Below are 18,875 nucleotides of genomic sequence, written 5' to 3' on the forward strand. Positions count from 1 at the left end.
CTAGTCTTGAAAGTGCAGAGAGAGGTAAAGAGTGCCACCTTGGAGATGTGCAGGGGTGAAAGAAATCTCAGGAAAGCTGCAAAGTGAGTTAAATGTGTGGTGTGTATTACATTTAAGTGACCACTACAGAAACCCTCAGACCAACAGAAAGAGAGAAAAGGCTGTGAATGTGTGGAGATGGAATACACTCCCTGCAGTTGAGATTTACTTGGGGAGGACAGAGTCTGGGGAACAATGGGTTAAATTTCCCTTTTCTCCTAATAAATTCCATCTTCTACCAGCCCTGATTCCCTCTCAGTGAGGGAGGGAAGACTGGTTGCTCCAAATGAAGTTTGAGAGGGAGGGAGAGGAGGTTGGCTGCCTACTCCCCTTCAGCAAATGAGCTAGGAATGGGAATGGTCTACCTGAGGGTTGGTGCTGGCAGTGGTTTGCTCTCTGAGCCTGGGCCAGACCCCTTTTTGGTTAAGAATGGGGTTGCCTGGTTTGATCCCCAGACCCATGGGGTATCTGAGAAGGCAGTTCACCTGAGGCTGGAAGGACTGGCCATCAGGAGGATCTGAGGAGTGTGGCCCGCTGAAGCTGGGAGGGCTGGGCCCCCTGAGGCTGGGGGGGCTGGGCCCCCTGCGGATCTGAGGAGTGTGGCCCCCCTGAGGCTGGGGGGCTGGGCCCCCTGCGGATCTGACGGGGGTGGCCAACTGAGGCTGGGGGGGGGCTGGGCCCCCTGCGGATCTGAGGGGGGTGGCCCCGAGGCTGGGGGGCAGCTAGGGCCCCTGCGGATCTGAGGGGGGGTGGCCCCTGAGGCTGGGGGGGGGCTGGGCCCCCTGCGGATCTGAGGGGGGGTGGCCCCCTGAGGCTGGGGGGAGGCTGGGCCCCCTGCGGATCTGAGGGGGGTGGCCCCGAGGCTGGGAGGGGGCTAGGCCCCCTGCGGATCTGAGGAGGGGTGGCCCCCTGAGGCTGGGGGGGGGCTGGGCCCCCTGCGGATCTGAGGGGGGGGTGGCCCCTGAGGCTGGGGGGGGCTGGGCCCCTTGCGGATCTGAGGGGGGGTGGCCCCCTGAGGCTGGGGGGGGGCTGGGCCCCCTGCGGATCTGAGGGGGGTGGCCCCCGAGGCTGGTCCCCGCATGGGGGGGGCTGTCCCCGTGTGGGTCAGAGGGGACACTCCGCCCCCGAGGCCGGGCGGGCACACACCGGTCCCTTCCCCTCGCAGGCAGCCGTGCGGGGAGCGAGGCAGGCTGGCACGGAGAGGGGGCAGCGGCGTATCCCATGGTGCAGCGCGCCGGGAGGGAGGGGGAGCGGCCTGGAGTGGCCGGGACAGACACACGCAGCGGGGAGGGACGGGAGCCGGTCGGGGCCCTCGGCAGAAGCGGCGGACGGAGGCGATTCAACTTCGCGGCGTCTCTCCCTCCCCAGCTCCCTACGAGAGCTCGCGCTCCGCCGGGCGGAGACCCGCTCAGCTCAGGCCGGTGAGTGCCAGCGGCCGGGGCTGGCCCGGGCGCGGCGCCGGCGGCGGGGGGGGGCAGGCAGGGAAAGTGAGGCAGAATGGCCCCAACTTATGTAATGGGGAAGGGGGTGTCTCCCCTGGCGACAGGCGCCGCCGTGTCCGCCTCCTTTCCCCGCCCCCGGGGAGGTGAGGCACCCCCGCCCCTCTGGAGGGGGAGAAGCCCTACGGCGGCTGGCTCCCCTTCCCCGCGTGTCTGCGGGGGGGCCTCTAGCTCTGGGCACGCGGGCTGGGTGGGGGCGGCCTGAGGGGGCAGTTAATGGCCTTTTCTGAGGGGAGGGGCGTCGTCGAGCGGGTGGTGCCCCCCCTCCCCAGTTGCGGGTGGGCACGAGGAGGCGAGGTTGCCTTTCAGATCCCTGCCTAGCCGCCCCCCCCTCCTTCGTGGGGAGAGGGGCAGACCGCGCCCGCCCCCTCCTGCGAGCCGCGGCCGTTTGTGCGCGGCGGCGGGGTGGGATTCGTCACCCCACCGGATGTGGTGGGACGGGGCTCGGTGCTGGCGCGTTCACATGGGGGTGACTAGCCCGCAGAGTAAACAAAGGGAAATGGGGGGGCCGCGGCTAGAGCGGGGCGGCCCCTTCCGCAGGGCCGATGGGTTTAAATCTGCGGTTTTCTCAGCCAGCTTGGGGGCCCGGGGAAGTGGTTGAGATTTCTTTTTTGTGTGGTGCTCGCTGCGGAGCCGGGCGTTTGATCGGAGAGGAAGGAGAAGAGAGGCTCGTTGCTTTCGCGCTCACACTAGTCGATTATTAAGCAAAGGGTGAAGAAGGGGAATTGTGCATCGATGAGGATGCCCTTTTTTATTTAGCCACCTAGTACCAGAGCAATTGGAGTAGTTGCCATGAAGGGTTCTCTTAAGCTTCCCAGGATTTTTGCTTTTAAATCTGATACAGACCTGAAGTCAGGATATAGTCAGAAATGCACAATTACACAATTGTAACAATACCCATTTTTTCTTCCAATCCCAGGGGACTCATTTTATAGTACAATACTTTGTACATAGCCGATGCTTGCCTCCTTTCTGTTTTCCTAACTTTGCAATATTGGACTACATAATTTTCTTTGCTTTAGTCCTTTTTTAGCTTCTTCTGTTCTCTCCTAACTGAAAGACTATGTGGCTCCATAACTGTGTAGCTTTATGCTTTAACTAGTTCCAGTGTTTCTTATTTAAATGTTCTGAAAGCAGAATATGTCCTGTGGGCCTTAACACCAATGTCAAAGGCTTGCAGAGTCAGCTTGTAGCTGCGTTTTTGGCAGTGTGAACAGGATAATGGCAGTGCTATAGTAAATGAGTTGAAATAAAAAGTTCAACAGAAGGCAGAGTGTTTGGGGCTTCATATTTTTCATCAATGGGACTAATATGTTTAATTACAATATTCACTTAATTTAAAAGTAAACTTGCACTATGGTGTTGCTTAATTTGCATTCTTTCACCCTTGTGTTGCTTGTACAGTGTTCTCGGTGTACAGGATACTAAACAATAAAGTTCTTGATCCAGCAAATCTGAACCACCTTGGGGCTCTGTGCTGTGACTGCATGGAGCCTCATTGAGATCAAGGTGCACTTGTGTGAATCATTTTGTAGAAGCAGTTTATTAAGTATTAAACCTAACATGGTTTAATGAATAACTTTAATCATATTGATGTTGCTTGCCCCATCCATCCTTCTCCGTATCCCTTCTTACGTCTTTGTTATCTCTCTACCCTTTGCTTCATGTCTGAAATTAAGCCCAGATTCTGCATTGGATCTGTGGGGTTGAAGTCTTGTCCCCTCATGGATCCAGGTGCAGGACTATGGGTACAGCTTTTAAACTTTTTGCAGCCAGGATTATGACTGATCCTCCACTCTTGTTTTCCAGTTCTATTCTTAAAAAAAAGATAACGTTCAGAATAAAACAGCTACTCGGTAGAAATCTATAATCAGGAAGTGTTGTATTTCAGTTCCTACGTATTGGAGTAGCAGCCATGTTAGTCTGTATCCGCAAAAAGAAAAGGAGTACTTGTGGCACCTTAGAAACTAACCAATTTATTTGAGCATAAGCTTTTGTGAGCTACAGCTCACTTCATCGGACGAAAGCTTATGCTCAGATAAATTTGTTAGTCTCTAAGGTGCCACAAGTACTCCTTTATGCTTTGTGAATAGTCCCACTGAAGTTGCAGAATTGGGGCCAGTATCACTTTCTGTATTGTGAGGTGTCTGGCAAATATACAACAATACAGAAACTATTTTCTCTAATTTACATGGTTGTAAATGGTATCGGTCATCTAAAGAGTGAAAATGTGAAGAGCTAGGAAAACTGGTGTGGTTTTTAAAATAAGTTTGCTTTCATTTAAGGATTTATCTTACGTGTATTTTAAATCTAATCTTGGTAGAACATGGCTTTGGATTGTTATTCTTTCTTCAGACTTTTTGGAAAAGATAAAATGCACACAAAGAATTGCGAATAAAACAGCATAGTACTTCTTTTTAAAAGCTGTGAGCTTTATTAAGCCCTAGGTATCTTTAAAAGTACTGAACATGTGTGGTTGATTGTATCAGTCTGTAAACTAACTGTATCTGAAATATACACTATTTCAGAATAAAAGATTCTTATAAGCAGTAATATAACATTTTTAATATATACTATAAGTGTTTAAGGTAGTTGTAATAAGTCTGTTTCAACGTATTTGTCAAATAGTATTAAAACCTCTTTCTGTGGTAAACCATTATATTTCCAACATCTGATGACTAATACCCGAACAGTTGACTTTCTTGATATTGCAATTTCTACCACGCTAAGAGATTTGTTGAGGCAACAGTGTTTTTGGATACTATGCAGAAATTACGCTTCTGGAACTAGTAATGGACTGGGGTTGGACAGCTTCTATTTGATTTGAAGCTTTTTTTGTTCTTTGTGACTATCTCTAGCAATTGTGCATCTCGGCAAAACGAATAAAACATATTTTATATCGTTGCGAAAACAACATAAAAAACTCAATACCTTTTCCTAGTTTTCCAGTTGCTGCTTTGCATTGCAGCACTATATTTGGTATAGTGTAGTATACAGTTTGGAGATATAGGATGTTCTAACTCCTTTCACATTCCTTTAGAGTCATGGAAACACCTTTTTCCAATAACTGCAAACATTCTATGTCCTCCAAATATTTATAAAAGTACATTGTTTATTTTCATTAAGAGCTCTTGGCAGTTAGTCTTTAAACATTAAAATTATCAGATAATATTTCACAGTGTATTATTTGCTGTAAATAGGTTAATATTTTGCTCTCAAAACTGAATATTCAAATCTTGTAAATGTGTAACTCTCCAGTCAGAATATCTCTTGTCTCAAACTTAGGAAAACTTTGACCCTTAAAAAGACATTGAGTATTTCTTATAGAAGTTCCGTATCATCATATTCCAAGAGATACCCAGAATGTGAAAAGAAGAAAAAGATATTGCAGAATCTTTAAAAATATCAAACATCAGGTTAGAAATCACACTTAAAAAAATCTTTATCTTTATTACAAATAACACTCTTCAATATTAAAAGTGAAAACTTAAACATTTGAATTTTTCTCATAATTTAAGCTGGTTGTTTACTTTTTGCATTTCACATAGCAAGGACGATGAAAATCAAACAGTTTCACTTTTGTCTGTAGGCAGTTTCTAGTCCATATCACTTTTTAGTTATTTTGCACTAGCATGAGGTTGATGTTTGCAATTCAAATGCTGTAGGGGGATACTGTCAAGCCAGTTTCATACTGACTCTTAATTTCGTGAAAATGTTTTAGTAATTTTAAGGTTTTTTAAACCTCAGCAAACCAAAAACATACACATGTGATAATTTTGTTTTAATGTGATCATTCTGACAGGCAGTTCTTCTATGGAATGGTTGCTAAACACTTTAAAATGAGAACAACCCAATAGTTTTTAATGCCAGATATGACTGTTAAGTACTTCTTGTAGCTCACAAAAGCTTATGCTGAAATAAATTTGTTAGTCTCTAAGGTTCCACAAGTACTCCTTTTCTTTTTGCGGCTACAGACTAACACGGCTGCTATTCTGATACTTAGGAACTGAAATACAACACTTCCTGATTATTGATTTCTACCGAGTAGCTGTTTTATTCTGAACATTATCCTTTTTTTAAGAATAGAACTGGAAAACAGGAGTGGATTCAAACATTTTAACTGGGTTCTGCAACGTTAAATGTTGTAAAAATGCTGGTGGCTTCTGGTTAGTGTTTTTGGGTGCACCTATGGTTGAAAGCTAGCATAGCATGGTGGATTTGATAAACTCCAGAAATTTTCAGAGAACACAGATTACCATTTATTAGTTAGAAATACAGACATTAGAGGGCTGAGGAAGGGAAATGGAGTTGATAGGGTGGAAAAACCTACCTGATGAGTTGTGTAGGTTGGTGTTTTATTTTACTTCATTTTATTTTTTGAGGGCGGAAGGCTTTTGTTGTTTTTCCAGTCAAATTCAACTAAAGTTACAGCTGTTGTGTAAATGACTTATTCCAGTACCATTTCTGCCACATGTACTCCAAGAAATCAGGCAATGTTTAATAGCTAGCAAATGGGATGAAAGTTCATAAGTACTTATTTAAGAAACTAAAAATATCTTCAAAAAAACCGCAGTGTATATAAATTTGTATATTATTTGATTTTCTCCCTTTCCTATTCTTTGTATGTTTCTCTTCTTCCTAGATTGTGAACTTGTTGGGATAGGAACAGTCTGTCTTTGTTTGTACAGCACCTATCACAACTGGGACAGTGATGCAGATACTCAAAAATACCAGGCTCTCTATTCAGTAAAATTTCTCTTTGATCTTCTGTGGTGCAGATCTGAGGCAATTTGAATTCTAAAGTATTCCTGAAGTTGGCTCCCTGTTGTTTGTGTTATGGTAGGGCCAAAAGGCCAAGATCTGGATTCCCCCCCATGCCTTGCACTAGAAGCTGTATAAATTCAATTTAAATTGACAATGAGTAAGACGCTACTTAATTCACGATATTGCGGATTCTGCAGCATTAGGCTTCCACCACAGTTTTGTCAGCCTGGGGGTTGCCAGTGGGAGCCCTGCCGTGCATGGTGCTGACAGCATGAGCCCTGGCTGACAGCCCTGGGCCACTGGTGGCCGGGAGTCCCGCTGGCAGCTCCAGGTTTTAATGACTGTAATACAGTTGCAGCAAAATGTCTGGTTTTCAGAAAAAAATTAGCAGGCATAACATAATACTTGAGTGTTTGTTTTGTTCCAGCAAATTTTTCTTAAACAAATAAGTCTTCTCTGGCTTTTCCAAATTACTGCAATTAATAAAGGTCCATTATTACTTTTCTGCAATTTTCCATGTCTTATCTGGAACTCAGCTGCAATTATTTGACAATCACCCCATGATTCAAGTAGGTCCTTAACAATAAGATTCTGGAGGTGATGTCAAAGAGACTGGCTGGGATTGGGGATTGGCTGGAGGGAGACAGGTCAGAGAGCTCATAGTTGGAGTCATGTGGATGGAGGAGATGTTGTCTTGAGAGAGAGAGAGGCGCATGGTCCTTCAAAAGAGAGAATAAGAAGGATCCACCAAAAGAGATTCTTCAGGCGTGACCAGAGAAGTAGTAGGAGAGCCAAGTGAAAGAATTGTTCTCCCTTGGCTTTCACAAGCCTTCTGGTTGGAGGGATTGATCAGAGGAGTCTAAGGCAGCTGAGAGATTGAGAACGATGAGGATGGAACATAGGCTCTTAAAATTTGATCATAAGTGGTTGCTAAGAGCAGTTTCAGTCAGGTGCAGAGAAAAGATTCCAGATGTGTGTGTGGGGTGGGAATCAAGTATAGAGATGGAAGAGAGGAATTTGAGCCCATGTGTAGATAGAGCATTAAAGAACTTAGAGCTGAAGGCTCTGTATAGTAAGTGATTATCACTTTTTCTTTTTGCTTATAGGTTAACATTAAATATTGTGTATATCTGAATTTTCTCAAATCTAACAGCAGTCCAAGGGTGGAAATGAGGAGGCTCTACCAGACCCAGAACTTCCAGCACACTCTGTCTCTCATTATTTTTTCTGTCTTTTCTATACCTATCTTCATTCTGTTTTATTCCGTTTTTATTTATTTGCCCTTTTTTCCTTTTGCTTCTGTATCTTCCTTCTATGCCTCTCTCCTTTTTACCAGTTTTGGCATTAAAAGAGCTTGCAGAGGGAACCTGAACAGAAACTATTCAGTTTCCTTTGGCATCAAACTATTTCCTCATCCTTTGGCTAAAAGGGGGGAATGAGTAGTACTCTAGCTAATTTCCTTTTGCAGCACGGCTCCGCTTTTATACAGATGTAAGTCCATTTAAAGTTTTAACTCTTTCCCCACCCCTCCCCGTTCCACACACACAGACACACAATTAAACTGTAATTCTTCTAATTTTGGGACCTGTCCCCAGGCTAACTTTTTTCCTTCAAACTGCACCAGCGCCTATAGGCATTTGGTGCCCTGGGTATAGCAGGAGGAAAGCACATGTGCTTTCCCACTTCCACCATCCTAAATATTAAGTTGATGAAGCAACTTGGCACTTGGGTTGGGGTCAGTGAATAAACAATGAAGCTGCCTGCTCAAACATTGAGCCATGTCCTGCTGCTCCTGCAGAGATCATAGTAGGTTGCCTTAAAGCTTTTTTCCAAAGTTTTTTTTGAATTGCTGGTAGAAGAGATTATCAACCTTTTTTCTGACCCCCTCTCACTACCATGGTCCTCTATCAGGAAAATGGTTTTGTCCCTGCACTCTGTGGATGAAGAAGTGATCCTTTGTGGCAACAAATCAGAGGCTTACAGGGGGAAGATAAAGGGTGACTGCCAGGCCAGCTGATACTGGCTGGGGCAGCAGGAAAGAACTGAGTGGGCTTCACTGTCTGTAATATGCACTTCCCGCTCCATATCTAATTTCTTTTTGTTTATCTCACACACCTACCCCAAGCCAATTCCTGTATGCAACCCCACCTTCCATTTATTTTTTGTGGGGAGCAGAGGAGATCAGGCTACCAAATGCTTTCTCTCCCTCCTGGAACAGTTTGAAATGGCAGGAGCCTCTTCTGTGTTTAGTAGGAGCTGCTGCTGCCTCCCCCTTGCCTGATAATGGGTATTAAGCTATGTGGACTACGACAAGGAAGGAAAAAATTAAATTAGCCAAGCCTCCAAATAAACTAAATGACAAGATCTTTGGGGCTGGTTGTGTTTTAATTTTTTTAACTAAGTAGTGGATATTTCTTGGTTTTCTGAAACAGAGCATATGGGGGTGAAGGGGAAGAGTACAGCAGTGTTTTAACCCAGAGACATGGATGCTCAGCTCTTCCACATTCCTCCTTTCCCAGCCCTTTTCTCTGATGCAGTGAAGGGCAATAAATGATGTGCAAGCAGCTGAAAATAGGAGCACAGGATTTGCCATACCAGGTAAGACCTCTGGTTCACCTGTTATGACAGTGGTTCTCAAACTTTTGTACTAGTGACCCCTTTTACACAGCAAGCCTCAGTGCAACCCCTCTTATAAATTAAAGCCACTTTTTTATATATTTAATTCCATTATAAATGCTGGAGGCAAAGCGGGGTTTGGGGTTGAGGCTGACAGCTTGTGAAATCCTATGTAATAACCTCTTGACTCCCTGAGGGTTCCCGACCCTCAGTTTGAGAACCTTGTGCTATGATATCCTGTTTCCTACAGATGCTCCAGAGGAAGATCAAGGAACACCTGTAATGAGTTACTTTAAAATAACTTACCTTAAGTTTGCTGTTCTTCAGTAATGCCCAATATGCCTTCTTAACACATATACCTTAACTCTAACAATACAACAGTTGCTGAAATATACAAGCTCTTCACCTCCTTTTTACAACCCATTCGCTCTCACCTACAGGATTCCATCTAACACTATTAAAGAACAAAAAGGGGGAGAAGATACATTATACCTCTGTTTAACATTACAAGGTGGCAGAAGAAAACCAGTGTTTTTTAGGGTGGGCCCTGCAACTTGGGAACCCCTCAGTCAAAGTATCTCAAATTTGGATCACTAACACTATCCCATGCCTCCATGAGGCACACGTAATTTCAGAGCAATCTGATTAACTGTTTGGATTTTAGAGCACTTTCGGTAGTTGAGGCTGCATACAAATTAGAGGGTGAACAAGAAGTGATGAAAGCAACAATAAGTGTAGTATGTACCTTGGTAGTTCATTTACTTCGCTCTGGATTTTTTTGTAAAGAGTAAAGATTCCTTGGTATGAGTCCTTACCCCTAGTGCTGTTACATTTATTTACTGATAGTCTAGTAGTGGTACTAGTGTCCAATATCTAATAACACTTCCTGCATCTAAGGTCTATAGGTTTACTACCAATCACTTATAGATAAAGGTAGGAATGATGGACTTAAACCAAGGACAGGAATTCAGGAGACTGGAGTTCTATTTCTGCCTCTTCTGAAGACTTGAATTATCTTGGGCAAGTCAGTTTAATCACTCTGCATCAATTCTTCTATCTGTAAAATGATGGCCATAACACCTAGCTCAGGCTTAATTCACTAGTGTCTAAAGCACTTTGAGATCCTCTAATGAAGGGTACAAAAACTGCTGTTAAACTATTTATCCCCCAAGGCATGTTGGGTCAGAATTGCTCACTCAAGGTGCTTTCGATGCATTTTGCAGCAGCAGTCTTAAATGATTCACGCTTGCCAGTGTCCTTGTTAACCTTTCATAGTGTCTGACTTAGGATTTACATTTGAATGTACTAAATAAAATCAAAGTAGATAAGGGGAATTACATCTCAGAAAATGAATCTATTCCTCTGGGGTAACATGCAACTTGTCGGGGTCTAAAATTGTGCCTTTTGTTTTTTATTATATAAACAATGGTTTAATTTCTGCACCTCACTTCAATAGGCCTGAGTTGGTGAGATCCATCCAGGGAAAAGTAACATTTTGCTTCTCTGAGAGTTTAAGGTTCTGTCCTGTTTGCTCTATGGTTCTTCGCTGTGGATTTTGGAAAGAGTTAGCTATGGCTCCTGCTCCTCTCTTTACAGTGCCATTGTGCAAATGCTGTAGCTTCTTAGCACATTTTGGTCATTTCATCATCTTCCATATCAGATTTAAGCTCCTTATCTGAGGCTTCAAGACCCTACCCAGTTTAGTATGTACCTTGTCTACTGTTTGCCTTTGTCTTTTAATTTCTGCTTCACCCAAACTGTAGAGCTGACCACACTCTTCTCACTTGCACTTCTGTGTCTTCTTCCCTGCAGCCCCTTTTCTGATCCTGCCTACCATGCTTCTACGCATGCCATTTTCAAGTCTATCCACAAAATATGCTTCTCAAAGGCATACAAACCCTTTTAGTAACTTCATGTGTAAGCTGCGGTATGCACATCCATGCACGTGCATGTTGTAGGAAGATGAGGTACACTTTTAAAAATCATGTTAATACTCATGATGCAGTTATCAATAACAGCAACTGCATAATATCTCTTAGCACTTGTCTTCCCATCCCTGTTGCCTAGCCAACTCTGTTACCTGTTGTTTGACATCATTTCTACGCTCATTGAGGCAGGGACATCTTTTATTCACATTTGTGGCTGTAGAGACCAAATAGGGGAGGATTTCTCCTCAAATTATATCATATTCTTTGTCTGAAGGTATTCTGTGGATTTGAATGCTTGTAGCCCTTAATATCATGATTTTAAAGATGGCGTTAATGCTCATATTTCTGCGAACAACTAGGTTAGCCACCATTTTGTAGTCTCATACATTTCTCTCCATGAAGAAGGAAAGTTAGCAACTGTCTACTGATGCAATTCTCATGTCATAAATATTGTTTTTTATGCAATTGTTAGCTTTGCTGCTTTCAAAATAACAGGTTGGTTGGAACTCTTGATGAGAATGTCCTTCCTTGATGTGCATTGATTTTTACCATTACTTTTCACTCTTAAAATATGCCAGCTCTCACTTTTGATGTAATGTCGGAGGCTCCCTCTCAAATGTACTTGAAAGTGAGTCTATTTTATTGCTGTTCCAATATTAAGTCATTTGAGGGACTGAACTCACTGCTGAGATTACGCAAAAAGAAAAGGAGTACTTGTGGCACCTTAGAGACTAACCAATTTATTTGAGCATAAGCTTTCGTGAGCTACAGCTCACTTCATCCCATGCATACTTGCATAATGACTTAGCCACTCCCAGTCTCTATTTAAGCCTAAGTTAATTGTATCCAATTTGCAAATGAATTCCAATTCAACAGTTTCTCGCTGGAGTCTGGATTTGAAGTTTTTTTGTTGTAATATAGCAACTTTCATGTCTGTAATCGCGTGACCAGAGATTGAAGTGTTCTCCAACTGGTTTATGAATGTTATAATTCTTGACATCTGATTTGTGTCCATTTATTCTTTTACGTAGAGACTGTCCAGTTTAACCAATGTACACGGCAGAGGGGCATTGCTGGCACATGATGGCATATATCACATTGGTGGATGTGCAGGTGAACGAGCCTCTGATAGTGTGGCTGATGTTATTAGGCCCTGTGATGGTGTCCCCTGAATAGATATGTGGGCACAGTTGGCAACGGGCTTTGTTGCAAGGATAGGTTCCTGGGTTAGTGGTTCTGTTGTGTGGTATGTGGTTGCTGGTGAGGCTGGGGGGGCTGTCTGTAGGCTGGGGGGGCTGTCTGTAGGCAAGGACTGGCCTGTCTCCCAAGATTTGTGAGAGTGTTGGGTCATCCTTCAGGATAGGTTGTAGATCCTTAATAATGCGTTGGAGGGGTTTTAGTTGGGGGCTGAAGGTGACGGCTAGTGGCGTTCTGTTATGTTCTTTGTTAGGCCTGTCCTGTAGTAGGTAACTTCTGGGAACTCTTCTGGCTCTATCAATCTGTTTCTTCACTTCCGCAGGTGGGTATTGTAGTTGTAAGAACGCTTGATAGAGATCTTGTAGGTGTTTGTCTCTGTCTGAGGGGTTGGAGCAAATGCGGTTGTATCGCAGAGCTTGGCTGTGGACGATGGATCGTGTGGTGTGGTCAGGGTGAAAGCTGTAGGCATGTAGGTAGGAATAGCGGTCAGTAGGTTTCCGGTATAGGGTGGTGTTTATGTGACCATTGTTTATGAGCACTGTAGTGTCCAGGAAGTGGATGTCTTGTGTGGACTGGACCAGGCTGAGGTTGATGGTGGGATGGAGATTGTTGAAATCATGGTGGAATTCCTCAAGGGCTTCTTTTCCATGGGTCCAGATGATGAAGATGTCATCAGTATAGCGCAAGTAGAGTAGGGGCGTTAGGGGACGAGAGCTGAGGAAGCGTTGTTCTAAATCAGCCATAAAAATGTTGGCATACTGTGGGGCCATGCGGGTATCCATAGCAGTGCCGCTGATCTGAAGGTATACATTGTCCCCAAATGTGAAATAGTTATGGGTAAGGACAAAGTCACAAAGTTCAGCCACCAGGTTAGCGTGACATTATCGGGGATAGTGTTCTTGATGGCTTGTAGTCCATCTTTGTGTGGAATGTTGGTGTAGAAGGCTTCTACATCCATAGTGGCCAGGATGATGTTATCAGGAAGATCACCGATGTAGTGAAGTGAGGTGTAGCTCACGAAAGCTTATGCTCAAATAAATTGGTTAGTCTCTAAGGTGCCACAAGTACTCCTTTTCTTTTTGCGAATACAGACTAACACGGCTGTTACTCTGAAACCTGCTGAGATTACATAATTCAGTTTTTCAGTGTCTTGGTAAATATGAGTCTAGACCCAGTTTAAAATCTGGACTATGACTTTTTTTACTTTTGTGAAGTTTATCTTATTGTGGCCTGTACTGCAAACTAATAATGATGCATCTTCTATTTGAGAGAATTCCTCCTGAAGTTACAGGGGAACAGACTCATTGATCTAATAGGTCTTTTCTTTAATTCCTATGATTTACCAAATTTCAAACTTTTAAGGGCACCATTGAACTAGAGAGTTTACGGTTATGTCACCGTCCCCCAAGCAACATAAATTATGCTGACATAACATGTAGTGTAGACATAACCTAAATCTCAGTAGAGGCAGAAGTCTCTTGAGTTAACGTCCTTGGGTATGTCTACACAACAGCTGGGAGGGCGCTTTCCAGTGTGGGTAGAGGCAGACATGCACAAGCTAGTGCAGTAAAAATAGCAGTGTGGCTGTTGGTGACATGGACTGTGCTCGGGCTAGCAGCCTGAGTACAAAGCCCATGGGGTTGGGCAGGATTGTATTCAGGTGGCTATCCTGAACCACTGCTCATGCCATCATGGCCACGCTGAATTATTTTTAGCACAGTAGCTTGAGCAGAGCTAAAGTGCATCTGTCTACCCATGCTAGGAAGCACAGTTCCAGCAGCTGTAGACTTAGAAGAGGGATATTTAAAAGTAACTGCAGGGTATACAGAGCTGCCTTCAAGCCAAAAGGTTGAGCTATGAGGAAAGTTTATGAAATTCATGTAAGCTTTCAAGGTCTGAGAAATTGCATATTGCTTTAAAAAAAAATCCCCACAACATATCTTCCATGTGGTTTGTTTTATCTGGCAACTTCTGTTTAATCAATGCTAAACGTGTCTTCTCAAACTAGCTAGCAAATCTTAAATTTCAGTGTGATTAATAAATACAGTATTGTATTTATTTCTTATGCACCTTTGAAATTCTGAATTTTAACTAAATATTTCTGAGTTTTTTAAATGTAATTTGATTAAGCAAAAAGGAAGGCTGATTACTAAGTATATTTCTTGATACTATTTTTAAAGCGTGTGTGTACACACAAGCATACATATAAATGAACTGGCTGCCACCTGAGCACCCATTCTGGCATCAGATCCTGCTGCACTGGTCCTGCCTCAGTTTCCCCACTTTTCAGGGCTCTCTTGATCAAATTACCAAAACTAAACTTTTAAATTCAGCAACCCCTCCCTGGGGCTGGATTTATTAACATAACCACTCTCATTCCACTGATGATAGGACATTGATTAATTGCAGTTAACTCACACGATTAACTCAAAAAAATTAACTGTGATAAAAAAAATCATGATTAATCACACTGTTAAACAATTGAATACCAATTGAAATATTTTTGGATGTTTTTCTACATTTTCAAATATATTTATTTCTGTTACAACACAGAATATAAAGTGTACAGTACTCACTTTATATTATTTTTTTACAAATATTTGCACTGTAAAAATGATAAAAGAAATTGTATTTTTCAATTCACCTCATACAATTACTGTAGTGCAATCTCTTTATCATGAAAGTGTAACTTAAACATGTACTTTTTTTGTTACATAGCTGCACTCAAAAACAAAATAATGTAAAACTTTAGAGCCTAGAAGTTCACTCAGTCGTACTTCTTGTTCAGCCAATCGCGAAGACAAAACAAGTTTGTTTACATTTACGGTCAGCATTGCTGACTGCTTCTTTTTTACAATGTCACCTGAAAGTGAGTACAGGTGTTCGCATGGCACTTTTGTAGCCGGTGTTGCAAGGTATTTACGTGCCAGCTATGCTAAACATTCATGTGACCCTTCATGCTTTGGGCACCATTCCAGAGGACATGCTTCCATGCTGATGATGCTCATTAGAAAAATAATGTGTTAATTAAAGTTGTGACTGAACGCCTTGGGGGAGAATTGTACGTCTCCTGTTCTGTTTTACCCACATTCTGCCATATATTTCATGTTATAGCAGTTTCAGATGATGACCCAGCATATTTTCGTTTTAAGAATACTTTCACAGCAGGTTAGACAAAACGCAAAGAAGATACCAATGTGAGATTTCTAAGGATAGATACAGCACTCCAGCCCTGGTTTAAGAGTCTGAAGTGCGTCCAATATCTGAGAAGGTCGAGGTGTGGAGAATGCTTTCAGATGTCTCAAACAACACTCTGATGCAGATGTCTTAGAGCAACACTCTGATGCAGAAACTACAGAACCCAAGCCACCAAAAAAGAAAATCAGCCTTCTGCTGGTGGCATCTGACTCAGATGATGAAAATGAACATGCGTCGGTCTGCTTTGCTTTGGATTGTTCTTGAGCAGAACCCATCATCAGCATGGATGCATATCTTCTGGAATGGTGGTTGAAGCCTGAAGGGACATATGAATCTTTAGCACATCTGGCACACAAATATCTTGTGATACCAGCTACAACAGTGCCATGTGAACGCCTGTTCTCACTCTCAGGTGACATTGTAAACAAGACGTGTGCAGCATTATCTCCTGCAAATTGTAACCAAACTTGTTTGTCTGAGCAATAGGCTGAAATAGGACTGAATGAACTTGTAGGTTCTAAAGTTTTACATTGTTTTATTTTTGAATGCAGTTATTTTTTGTACATAGTTCTACATTTGTAAGTTCAACGTTCATTATAAAGAGATTGCACTACAGTACTTGTATTAGGTGAATTGAAATACACTATTTCTTTTTTACAGTGCAAATATTTGTAATAAATATAAATTGAGCTCTGTACACTTTGTTGTTGTTCTGTGTTATTGAAATTAATACATTTGAAAATGTAGAAAGCATCTAAAAATATCTAAATAAATGGTATTCTGTTGTTTAACAGTGTGATTAATTGTGCGATTAATTTTTTTACTTGCTTGACAGCACTAGAGGACTGTCACAATAAAAGTGAGAGACATAGTGGAAAGTGTGGTGTATGTGTGCATATAGTATGAATACCATCTACAGAACAATCATTTAAAATAACAGTTACTTGTATTACTGTTTAAGTCTTACATTTTTAAAGACTTAATTTAAATATGATTATGGTCAAAGAATGAGAATTTGATTAAGAAGTTTCTAAGAAATTAAAAATTAGTTTGGATTTATATCTGATCCACTGGTTTTGTCACATAACTCTCATGAGCTCAGGGTGATGGTGAACATCAGTCTTTGGTTTTTGGTGTTTAATACAACGTTTTGACTGTGAAGGATTTACGTGTGTAATGAAGACTTGGCTGGATGCTGCTTCAGAGCCATTGCTTGCACAATTGACTCCATACAGGCATCCAGCAGGGGATTATGGCGGAAAGGTGTTTGGGTATTTTTTTGGTATCCAATGTCAGGTGCAATAGGTCTCTTGCTCTGAAATTAGATCTGATGGACTCTGTCCATCTGGTGATTGAGTTCTGGAGTGGAGCTAAGGAGGAGCTAGAATTGGTGCACCAATTTTCCTGAGGTGCCTAGTTCCTGGCAATTTAAATGTCCTTGCAAATCAAGGTGGATAAAAATAGAAAGAAAATTATTTTTTTATTTTAAATTGGATTTTTTTTCTTTAAATACTAGTTTAACTCGTTAAAAAAATAAATTTGAAACTGACACCCTGTGTTAGGGCCTAAACTACTTATAATCTATTGACGTTTAAATACAAAAATAAATGTAAGTGGTTCATGTTGGATGACAAGTTTTAAAGAAAGTTACACAGTTGAACTGGTGGAAATCATTGGCTAAGCTCTTGGATCCAGAGTTTGTTGAAGTGTTAAACCAGCTTTTAGAGGTGCAGAGAAAATATTTTCTTGGTTTCAGTTTATTCAGCTAGTTCAGTTCAATGACTTGTTAATTCAAAGTTAAGAAACCAGTTGGGAGTTGAAAAGCTTGTTTTCCTCTTTTAATCAATATTTAAAAACTAGGTGTGAGAGGATGAGATCTACTTATTCTAAGACCTTGAAGGACAAATTGACCAGAAACAATCATTCAGTTCACTAACTGCGGAATTCTTCCTTTGTTTAATAAATCAGTTCATTTTTTAAATGCAAAACAGATTTTGATAAACTTTTTTTAATGTATCCAGCACATTTAAGGCAGTTGTATTTAATTTTTTTAAAAAATGCTGGTTTTGTGCATTTTAAATTGAATTTGAATTTCTGTCCAGCTAGAGCTTCACACAAATTAGCCAGGATGGGCAGGGATGGTGTCCCTCGCCTCTGTTTGCGAGAACCTGGGAATGAGCGACAGGGACTGGATCACTTGATGATTACCTGTTCTGTTCATTCCCTCTGGGGCACCTGGCATTGGCCACATCAGAAGACAGGATACTGGGCTAGATGGCCTTTGGTCTGACCCAGTATGGCCGTTCGTATGCTCTTAAGTGTTTTGAGGCCTAAGCAGTTTGATTTAAATGGAGTATTGTTTTAAATTTTTCTGTCTGGTGTTACATGTTGAGTTGCATGTTGAGTCTGCACAGAATGTTTTTTACAGAAGGCTTAGATGTAGTAGTGGCATAATTTCTCAGAGTGAGAGCACATCATTTTCAGATTTGGAACTTTATAGCATTTTATATCTTCAAAGAGCTTTACCAACACAAGCTAGTTAATGCATATGTTTCTCTGTCTGAGTGACTGGCTGCTAAGGGATCTCTCTTTGTAAAGGATACAGAAATCTTTGTGTTATGCAAATCCAAGTGTAAGTTCCTATTTTCATTAATTAACTATAGTCTTGATAGTTTTTCTAGAAATAATTGGAGTAGATAGAGCTCGGGTGAAAGCTGCCATTGCCACTCAGTAGGCATGGTGAGGTGATAAAATAGAGCCAGCAGGGGTTGACAAGAACCAGGCTGAAGATGTGTGGAGTAGTGACCTTGACAGATTTTGTCATTCTGATGGTGTACCACCATAGGAGGCATCGGAGATTTAGGACAGGGATAAAGTGAGGGATTTCCCTTAAGAGTTGTCTTATCTTAATTTTTTAAAATCAGTTAGTAAGGATAAATGAATAGTTCACTAGACTGTCATAATAAAACTATTAAATTTATATTCATGGTTCAGCTCTAAACTAAGGTGTCTCCCAATTCCCAAGAATATGTGATTGTCACTCTTTATTTCTTCCCATCCTTCTTTCTATCTCTGTGCTCACTCTGACTATTCTTCATCCCAGTTGTAAGCAGTTGATAAGAATGGCCATGCTGGGTCAGACCAGTGGTCCACCTAGCCCAGTATTCTGTGTCTGACAGTGGCCAGTGCCAAGTGCTTCAGAGGGAATGAATAGAACAGGGCAATTATTGAGTAGTCCATCCCTTGTTGTCCAGGTCCAGCTTCTGGCAGTTAGAGGTTTAGGGATGCCTGCAGCATGGGGGTGTGTTCCTGACCATCTTGGACAGTAGCCGCTGATGGACGTATCCTCTATGAATTCTTGTTTGAACCCAGTTATACTTTTGGCCTTCACAGCTTCCCCTGGCAACGAGTCCCACAGGTTGATTGTTTTTTGTGTAAAGTACTTCCTTATGTTTGTTTTAAACCTGCTGCCTATTAATTTCATTGGGTGACCCCTAGTTCTGGTGTTACGTGAAGGGATAAATAATACTTCCCTATTCACTTTTTCCATACCATTCATGATTTTATAGACCTCTATCATGTGTCCTCTTAGTTTCTTTTCTAAAATGAATAATTCCAGTCTGTTTAATCTCTC

The 18,875-nt window shown here is 42.2% G+C and overlaps 1 protein-coding gene across 2 annotated transcripts in view; it reads left to right on the plus strand.

Annotated features, from left to right (window-relative positions):
* Positions 1-1,286: 1,286 nt before the first annotated feature.
* Positions 1,287-18,875, plus strand: part of PTK2 (protein tyrosine kinase 2) — a 381,820-nt gene continuing 364,231 nt past the window's right edge. Inside the window, exon 1 of one of the 2 annotated variants that reach the window (XM_048841744.2) lies at positions 1,287-1,460. The gene's annotated coding sequence lies outside the window, so the exon portion shown is untranslated. The remainder of the gene's footprint in view (positions 1,461-18,875) is intronic. The other variant, XM_048841743.2, reaches the window with a different exon arrangement.

Source organism: Caretta caretta, chromosome 2, assembly GCF_965140235.1.
Source record: "Caretta caretta isolate rCarCar2 chromosome 2, rCarCar1.hap1, whole genome shotgun sequence".
NCBI classification, from domain to species: Eukaryota; Metazoa; Chordata; order Testudines; family Cheloniidae; genus Caretta; species Caretta caretta.